General features: G+C 39.7%; 1 pseudogene; it reads right to left on the minus strand.

The window, feature by feature from the left end:
* Nucleotides 1–426: 426 nt before the first annotated feature.
* LOC100895922 (alpha-internexin pseudogene) lies at nt 427–9543 on the minus strand (annotated as a pseudogene).

Genomic DNA, 9543 nt, shown 5'->3' on the forward strand with positions numbered 1-9543 from the left:
TTGTGCACCTACAGCAGCATTTTTCGTGGTTGCATAAATCTCATTCAGTTGATGGTTTAGTTATCGGTCTAACAAATATTCAGTACTTAGAGTTAAGCACTATTTCTGGCAGATTACCATGCTTGAATGAACAAGACAGATTATGTCCAGCCTGGGTAACAGTGAGACCCTGTCTCTAAAAAACAAGTAAAATAAAAGGTTACAAAAGAAAAATTTTTTTAGAGGAAAAAAAAAAAATCAAGTGACTTCATTGACAATTGAGTACACATTTTGTAAACAGCCTGTAACAACTCTCCAACGTTATCTTTGCAGCATCTTATCTAGTTATGATATTGATGGGAACCCTGTTAAAAATAATTGTACCTGACCATCATGCAGGGAAAAGAAAATAGCTAGGTACAGAAGCAAACTTTTTTTTTTTTTTTTTTTTTTTGACATTTCATAGTGGTGTGGCAGGTGTTATGTTTCAGGAATAGGCTGTTTAACAAGTCAAATGCATATCATTCCCTCTTAAGCATTAACTCTTTCAAAGCAATGGAACTATATTTTTTGGCTTGAAATGGTGGTTTCTTCTGTATTTGATTTCTCGGTTTTCTTAGTAGATATTACTGTCTCCTCTAATATGTCTTCAAAACTTTCCCCTATCTGGGAGGTTTTCTTAGAGGCTACCTTAGATGCCTCCTCCTCCTCCTCTTTCTTAAGTGATAGCCCAGTGGATGAGATTTTGGAGGTTGTTAGAACTGAGGATTCTAGGTGGGAGCGGATAACTTGGATTGGGAAGTGGATTCAGCCCCGAAATGCTTAACCCACTGGTGCTAAAACGTGTCTCTTCACCTTCCAGCAGTTTCCTGTAAGCTGCTATCTCAATGTCAAGAGCCATTTTGACATTGAGCAAGTCCTGGTATTCCCAAAGGTGGCATGCCATCTCACTCTTGGTGTTCCTCAGATCATTCTCTAGCTGCCCAATGTTATCCTGGTAGCCAGCCACCTCGGCATTGCGCCGCTCCTCCAGCTCCAGGATCCGCCTCTCCAAGGGCTCGTTGGCCCTGCGCAGGCCCTCGATCTCGATGGTGCACGCCTGCAGCTGGCGCCGGTACTCGTGGATCTCCTCACGGCTGGCTCGCATGGCCTCGGTGCTGCATGCCGCCTGCTCGTTCAGGTTGGCGAACTTGGACTTGTACCATTCCTCTGCAGACTGCAGGTTCTTAGCAGCCAGGGACTCATACTGGGTGTGGATCTCCCTCAGGGCCGAGCTCAGGTCTGGTTAGCCACAGCCACGTCCACCTCCGCCGCGGCCTGTGACGACGCCTGCAGCGTGGCCAGCAGCTCAGCTACTTTCTTCTCCAGGTCCAGGCGGGCCAGCTTGGCGCCATCCACGTCGCGCTACTGCGCCTTCGGGGCACGCCCGGCACCTTTGCATCCGCGGCTCTCCTCCTTGCAGCGCGCCCGCAGCCGCTGGACCTCCTAGGCCAGCCCGTGGCGCTCCAGCAGGGCCTGAGCACGCGCCGGGCTTGCCTCCTCCAGTTGCGTGCGCAGCTCGCGCTGGAAGAGTTCGCCAATGCGCGAAGCCTCGGCGTGGCGCTGCCTCAGCGCGGGCAGCTCGGCCTCCAGCGTGCGGTTCTGCGTCTCCAGCTGCTGCACCTTCTCGGTGAACCAGGTGAAGCGGTCATTGAGTCCCTGCAGCTGCTGTTCCTCGTTGGTGCACGCCGCCGCCTGGCTCAGGTCCAGCCCGTCGGACGCCGGCGGCCGGCGATAGGCCAGGCTGAGGCCGAGCTACGAGGCCGAGGAGCAGGCGGTTGAGGAGGCCACACTGCAGCGGGACAGCGACTGCGAGAGGAAGCCTCCGGCTCCGGAGAGGCGCGCGGACAGGCGGGAGCCGTCCCTGAACACCTTGCGGTAGGAGGAGAAGAGCACAGGTTGTGCTCCAAGCCGGGCGTGCGGCTTCACCTGGAGATAGAGAAGAAAGGAGAGGTGCGGCAGGCAGGGCCAGAAGCAAACTTTTAAACTGGCTGAACCCTTGAAAGATGATAGAGGCAGATGTCCTAGTTCTCCTCCAGGGATAACTGATGTGGGGATATTAATGCCCTTTTGTGTCACCTAAACATACATCTATGTTCACAGTAGCATGCATTAACTGAGAAGCAGGCATCTTCTAGGCACCAGCACCAGCTAAGAACCAGCTTGCTTTGTAAGTTAGCTCTGGCTGGCAAATGGTGTATCCATAGATGAACCATAAAGCACTTTGGTTAATTTTCTAATAGTGGACCTTTCAGTTCATTGTATACTTTTGTTGTTATAAAAATGCTGTGTACTTAGCCTAATCATTTTCTCAGGATAAATACCTAAAACAAGAATTGCTTAGTGAAAGCATTTTCCCATTTTTAAGTTTACAGATCTCCTCAGACTTTAATGTGCATATGAAACACTTGGAGATGTTGTTAAAATGATAAAATGCAGGGGGGATTGAATGGATATAAGGTGGGCCTGAAATTGTTTCTCGCAAGCTTCCAGGTGATGCCAGGTGTACCCTTAGACCATATTTTGAGTTGCAAGTTTCTGATATGCTGTGTCAAGTTTCCTTCTATGAGGTAGATAGGTTTTAATAGTATCTGATGTTTACAAAGTGTTTTCCGTTGTAAAAATACTTAACACATATGTTAATCCATTTGCAAGTTTAGGACCCCAGGTCTTACCACCCATTCATCTTTTGTGCATGTGGAAATAAGTTTGGCTTAGCTACCAGAGAATTTAAGAATAAACAAAATGTCAATGAACTTCTTAAAGCCATGTCACGTAAAGGGACACTGAAGAAACTTCTGATGTTTAGCCTAGAGGATATATCGAAAACCCTATGATAATTGCCTTCAAGAAGGTTGCTATATGGAAGAGGTCATACAAGCCTATTTTGGGTAGAAACAAAAGTCTCTCTAGGACTGCATATGTCAATGGTACAGAAAAACTGAGTTTGTCTCAATGTGAGGAGTAACTTTCTAGCCAATCAAGCTGTACAAATACAGAGTGAGATGTTTTGAAAGGCAATGAACTCCTTATCACTGTAAATATTCAAACAGAGTTTAGAGACCACTTTGTCAGTGGATAAGAGAGGAATTTAGGCAGCACTAGAAAGTGGAGTAATGTCACTAGCTGCAAGAGTCTAGGGTCTGAGATCTAAAATCTTACTATCAATTAAAGTTTTAAGATAAACATAAAAATGCTGAGAAGAATTAAATGCTGTTGGTATTTTGTGCATAATCTATTTTTTATGTGCATGCTTGTGTCTTTTAATTTTTTAATCAAAAATGAAGTCATCTACCTACTACTTATAACCAGCTTGTTTCATAACATGTTATTTTCCTGTGTCATTAAATAATTACCTCAAAAAAATGCTGAGAAGACAATTTGAAAGTACTCAGGTTACTGTAGGGGAATGAGAGGGTGTTGGCCCCCTTCACTGCCCTGCATGGTTAGGAGTTCCATAGTCACTCCCTTGACCTATTCCTGGACGAGTCCAAGCTCCCTTATTGTGTATACTATCATGAGAACAATATACGTATTAGCCCTATATCTCTTCCTTCCTTTTTAACTTTCTGCTACATAGTTCAACAGAAAATGCCTTTTTTTTTTGTATGAACTCATCTGTATTTCCTGTGTGACATATATAGTTCCATCACTTCTATGTGTCCTCTCTATTTTTGGGGGCAGTTCTTTTTAGAAATAATCCCTACAAAGCTTCTGAATCAAGAGTGAACTGAGCAGGCACATTTGCTACCCCTTTCAAAAATCTCATTAAAGTGGTAAGAGAGTTATACAAAAGGACTAAATCCATGAGAGCCTTGAGAGAGAAAAGTGTTCTGGGCATCAGATTTTTAAAAAACAGTTTTATTGTGATATAATTCATATACTATAAACTACATCAATTTGAAACATAAAATTCAATGGTTTGGAGTTGTACAAATATTCACAGAATTGTACAATCACCACAATCAACATTAGAACATTTTCATGACTCCCCCCAAAGAAAAACTCCTGTATCTGTCAGCAGTCTCTCTCCATTTTGCTTCAACCTTCCCCCACTCCCAGCCCTTGGAATCCACTAATTTACTTTCCATCTCTATAGATTTGTCTATTCTGAAATTTTATATAAATGAAATTATACAATATTTTTTAAACTGGATTATCTCAGTTAATGTTTCCAAGATTCACACATAGTGCAACATGTATCAGTGCTTCATTCCTTTTTTATTGTTCAATAGTATTTTATTGTATGAATACCATATTTTATTTATCCAGTCATCAGCTGATAGACATTTGAGTTGTTTCTACTTTTTGGCTATCAAGAAGAATAATGCGTCTATCAAAATTCATATGCAAGTTTTCATGTGGACATATGTTTTCGTTTATCTGGGTATATACTTAGGAGTGGGATTGCTGGGTGATATGGTAATTATATCTTTGGCATTTTGATTAACTGCCAAACTGTTTATAAAGCACATTTAACATTTTTTATTCTCACCAGCAATGTAGGAGGGATCCAATTTCTTTACATTCTTTCTAACTCTCTTTTTGGTTATACCCCTTCTAGTGGATTTGAAGTGGTTTCTCATTGTGGTTTTGTTTACATTTTCCTACTATTGACCATCTGGCTAATGATACTGACCATCTTTTAATATACCTGTTGGCCATTTGTATATCTTCTTTGGGGAAATGTCTGTTTAGATCCTTTGCCCACTTCGTCTTTCTACTGAGCTGTGAGAATTCTTTAAATATTCTAGATACAATTCTCTTATCAGAGAAATGATTTGCAAATATTTTCTGTCTTTCCAGGCATTGTCTTTTAACTTTCTTGATGGTGTCCTCTGAAGTACAAAAGTTGTAATTTTGATAAAGTACATTTTATTGTTTTTATTTTGTTTGTGCTTTTGGTAGCATATCTAAGAAGTCTTCACCTGCTTGTGGACTAGATTTCAATGAAATTTCTGAAACATGGAATTTGCATGGGAGCATCTTGACAAACCAGAGTAGAAACCATGCCCCAGAACAGATGAGATGCCTGGAGCAGAGATGGCAGGTATTCTTACCAGTAGAAGCTGTGAGAGGCTCCATAATCCCTACTATTTATATAGTACTTATTATTTACCAGGCACTAAGTTTTACCTGGATTAAGTTGCTTGTTACCACAATCTTATGAAAAGTAAATCTTGTTAGCTGCATTTTTTGAGTGAGAAAGTTGATACCCAGAAGAATGAAGTAAAATGCTGAAAGTTAACCCAAGAAGGAGGGTTTTAAATGTAGGTCATCTATGTATGATGTGCTCTTAATCACTGTATCAAACAAACACAGAGGGAGTATGTGTAGGAAGAGGAGTAGGTTGTGGGATGTTAATCCCAGTAATTAATTAAATGAGAGCTTATGTAACAGCTGGGATGATTTTTCTTCCTTCATGCTTCTACCCATCACCTCCCAGTGTGGGGATTGGGAGCAGGAGTATTTGCCTCCAGAATTAGTTCCAATTAACAGAGGAAAATTCAAGGTCATATGTGTGAATCAAGGCATTATATTATTACAAAAATTTATTGAAGCATATGCATTCTTGTTCAGCTGGCTTTTTTGCTCATTGTTTTGGTGAGATCTATTTTCTAATTTAAGCAACTTTATTTTATTCTTATTATGTGAAAAACTCCTTTATATAAATATATTTAGCTCTTTCCCATTTATATTTATATTTTCATATTTTCTAATACAATACTGACAAAAACATTCTTGTACTTGTTTACTTGTGCACCCATTCAATAGTTTCTCCAGAGTACATGCCCAGCAGTGGAATGGCTAGGTTGTAGAATATGCATATTTTCAACATTGCTAGATGGTGATACCTTGTTTTCTAACATGTTAGTACCAATTTATGCTCCCTGCAACAGTGAAGGATTCTTTTTGCTTCTCATTCTATCTGATACATGATATTGTCAGGGTTTTATAATTTATTTGCTGATTTTAAGATGTGAAAATGTTTTATTATGGTTTTAAATTGCATTTCCTTGATTACTAGTCAATGCTATGAATTAAGAAAAACTTGGAAATAGTAGTACAATACAGAGAATAACTTACAGTTGTTACAAGAATTGGTAGAATTGGCTTCTCTCTCTCTCTCTCTCCCTCCCTCCCTCTCTCTTTTTTTTGTTTGGAGACAAGACTCACTTTGTTGCCTCAGTTGGAGTGCAGTGGCATGATCACAGCTTATTGCAGCCGCGACCTCCCAGGCTCAAGTGATCCTCTATCCTCAACTTTCTGAGTAGCTAGGACCACAGGCACATGCACATGCCTGGCTATTTAAAAAAAACTTATAGATACAAGTTCTGCCCATGTTGCCCAGGCTGGTCTTGAGCTCCTGGTCTCTAGCGACCCTCCTGCCTTAGACTCCCAAAGTGTTGAGATTACAGGCATAAGCCATTGTGCTTGGCCAGAATTGGCTTCTCTTATAGGCCATATACTTAAATTAGACCTTATAGTCTCTCACTAGGTCAACTTTTTGCTTAGCTTCTGGGAGGCACTAATCTTGAAGTGAAGGCCAAATTGCCTGCCAAACCCAGAGACCAAGTTCACCAATGTCCACTTCATGTGCTGCCTAAGGATTATCCCATTCTCCATTCAGCTGATGATGACAATTTAATATTCTTTGGGAAAAATCTATGCTCATAAAAAAGAATGTCTTTAGTCTTTTCAGTCAGGACAGAACATAATAATAGGTTAATATGGTGAGAATATAATAGAATACAGTACACAAGGTGCAGTGGCTCATTCCTGTAATTCTAGCACTTTGGGAGGCTTAGGCAGGAGGATTGTTTGCTTGAGTTCAGAAATTTGAGACCACCCTGGGCAACATAGGGAAACCCCATCTCTACAAAACAAATGAAGTGAAGCAAAACAAAAATACAAGAAAACAAAAAGCAAAATGGGTAGATTGTTAGAATGACAGTAGAGATATCCCAAAGTTGGAGTTAGAAAGCCTCAACACCATGTGGGTGACTTCAGTAGCTGGGGCATATTTTGCTGCCAAGGTCAATATCATTCTACTCCATTCTTTTCTCTCAGAGAAGGACTTTCTTCATATTCCTTTAGCTGTGTTTTCTTTTCTACTTTAGTATCCCAGAAGTTAAATTATAAGTAAACACAAACTCACAGAATACTCAAAAACTGGTTTTAAGCATATATTGGTTTAGTTCCAGATTTACAAAAAATCAAAACCAAACAGAAAAACAAGACTAAACATTTTACTGGGTCTGCATGATCTTAGTTTTGCTAAAACAATTTTTATTTCAAAACAAAAAGATTTGCTTTTACAAATACAGTTGAATGTGTGTGTACTGATTCATGTGTAAGGTTATTCATTGAAGCAAAATAATAAGATTGAAAATGCTGGGACTTAGAAACTAATACCCAAATATATGGCACTGAGGAAGCTGAACTGAGCTGAACTGAGGAAGATGACTGGATCTTTCTGATGTCCCCTCTCTTCCAGTATCTCAATCCTCTGTATTCCCCATCTGCAGTTTTCTTACCTGCCTAAAGTCTAGACTTGGCAGAGAATAAAGGGACCTTTGGTCCCTTCCCCAAGTTTTCATTAACTGAACTCATACTGCAGGAAGAATGACTGAAGTCTGTCAACATACCTGAACAGACTTGTTTGTGCTGTGGGTCCAACATACTTTATTCTAGGCCATTGTATGTTCTTCAAGCCCATTGGGTTCCCCTAAAAATCATTTCATAGTCCCCCTAAAATCATCCACACTTTCTCATCTCCCTGTCACCTAAGAAAAGGGTATATAAGTGTCTATACCCCATTTCGTGCTGGGATAATCATTCTGTATGATTTTCACCCCTACTCTTGTGGAAGTCAATAAATTTGTATACATTTTGTTCTATTAATATTTCTTTTGTCAGATTTTTAGCAAATCTTCAGATTGCAAAGGGGAATTTTCCCTCAACCCTCCAAAAACTAACAAAATGTCTATCAATAGAATATTGAGTCCATATCTTATAGTACATCTCTAGAACTGAGTTCAAACATGTAACTTTGAAAAAAAGACACAGTTCTCAATATATTAGTTGCCAAGGTATTTTATTAAATAAATAAGCAAGATACAGAACAGCATATACATAATGGTATACTTTGTGTAAAAACAGGGAAATACATTTTAATTTTCTCATATCTGCATAATTAAATAATGAAAAATATTCAAGAAATTAGTAAGAGTGGATTTGATAGGATTGGGAGTGGGAACTGAAGAGGGCAGCGTCTAGGCAGATAGAGGCTGGGAGTGAAAGTAAGATTTTTCACTGAAAAAAAATTTTTTTGAATTGTGAGAACATGTAACTGTTAAAACAATAGCACAAACATAACACTTATTTTTAGCCCGTGATCAATAAAGCATCGACATTTGGGTTGATTCTCTAATTTCAGGCTTGCCTAAGTAAAGTATCTGAGCACTTGTCTTACGTGTCATTACTGACATGTAAGAGGAATGAACAAAGTGACAAAGGGAAGATCTGCCCCACAGCAAATCACAGTTGCCCACTCAGACGCTGATTGTGCTTGCCCAAACAACAGTTTTTCAATTTCAGAATATTCGAAGTTCTAGTCTTCACAAAACACTTGTTGTAAGTGCTCATGATTAACCATCTAACTTAGAATGTCCTGCCTCCATTTCCATCTATCAAATTTCACTCATTTTTTTCTGATTATCCCAGCCAGGAGTTAAAACACACTGTTGCTACTATTGAAATGTAACCTGCACAAATTCCTCTTATGTGCTGTACATCTTGGACTTCTTTACAACACTTACTGACTCCCGTTGTTTCTATCAATTTAGTTTCAAGCTTGTCCTCTTATCTCTATTATTCCTGCTACTATTATGATTGAGACACTTATCACTTCTTACTGAAATTCTTGATTGTCTCCTCACTCTCCGTCTTGACCCACCACAACTTTCCTCTCCAACCACTTCTATCCTTCCCCCTACCAATTCATTCTTTACAGCTGAAATGGAGAGGACTTCAGATTAAACATGGTGGACGGAACACACATTTTCCTCTGCTTCCTGTTGAAATCTCACTAAAATAAGCATTTTTTTTTAAAAGGCATAAGCTTATAGGATAAATGAAGTAAGAGATTGAGATTATAGTGGAGAAGAAATGTCAACACATTATTTGAAGATGAGAAGTGAGTTGATGACTCATCAGGAAAGAGAAAGCAAACACCAAAGACTTGCAAATGGGATGCTAACATGAAAAATGTGAATGCGTGCTGGATGATTTTAAGAGAGCTTAGTGAGTGATTGGAGGCAAAGATGCTGGTAATGGGACATAATAGAGGAATTGATTGAAAGTCTAAGAAATAGATATTTCTCATCCCTATTCTGCAAACAACTATGAGACTGACCTTCTTTCATCCTGGATGGAGACTGGAGGTTTGATCATTGTGACAACTGAACAGGTAAAATTTCGGATCTCATAATATAAAGAGGACTCAAAACCAAGGCACTTCAT

The sequence above is a fragment of the Callithrix jacchus genome, chromosome 18, assembly GCF_049354715.1.
Source record: "Callithrix jacchus isolate 240 chromosome 18, calJac240_pri, whole genome shotgun sequence".
NCBI lineage: Eukaryota > Metazoa > Chordata > Mammalia > Primates > Cebidae > Callithrix > Callithrix jacchus.